Consider the following 244-nt stretch of genomic DNA (forward strand, 5'->3'; position numbering starts at 1 on the left):
TTACATTTGTTGAGGGAGCTACTGTGGCAGTTGTCGTTTGTGGAGTAACTTGGACAATTGTAGTAGTAGCCATGGTTGTTGGAACAACTGTGGTTGTTGGTAGAGGAACAGTTGTGGGTCCTTGATTAACAGTGATTGTTGTAGAAATTACATTTTCTGTTTTAGGACCATTAATTTTAGTTGTTTGAGTAACTGCAGTTTTTGATAAATGAGCAGCTGTAGTTGCTGGACTAATGGTTGTAGT

The sequence above is a fragment of the Cyprinodon variegatus genome, unplaced genomic scaffold (genome assembly GCF_000732505.1).
Source record: "Cyprinodon variegatus isolate N-32 unplaced genomic scaffold, C_variegatus-1.0 Scaffold985, whole genome shotgun sequence".
NCBI lineage: Eukaryota > Metazoa > Chordata > Actinopteri > Cyprinodontiformes > Cyprinodontidae > Cyprinodon > Cyprinodon variegatus.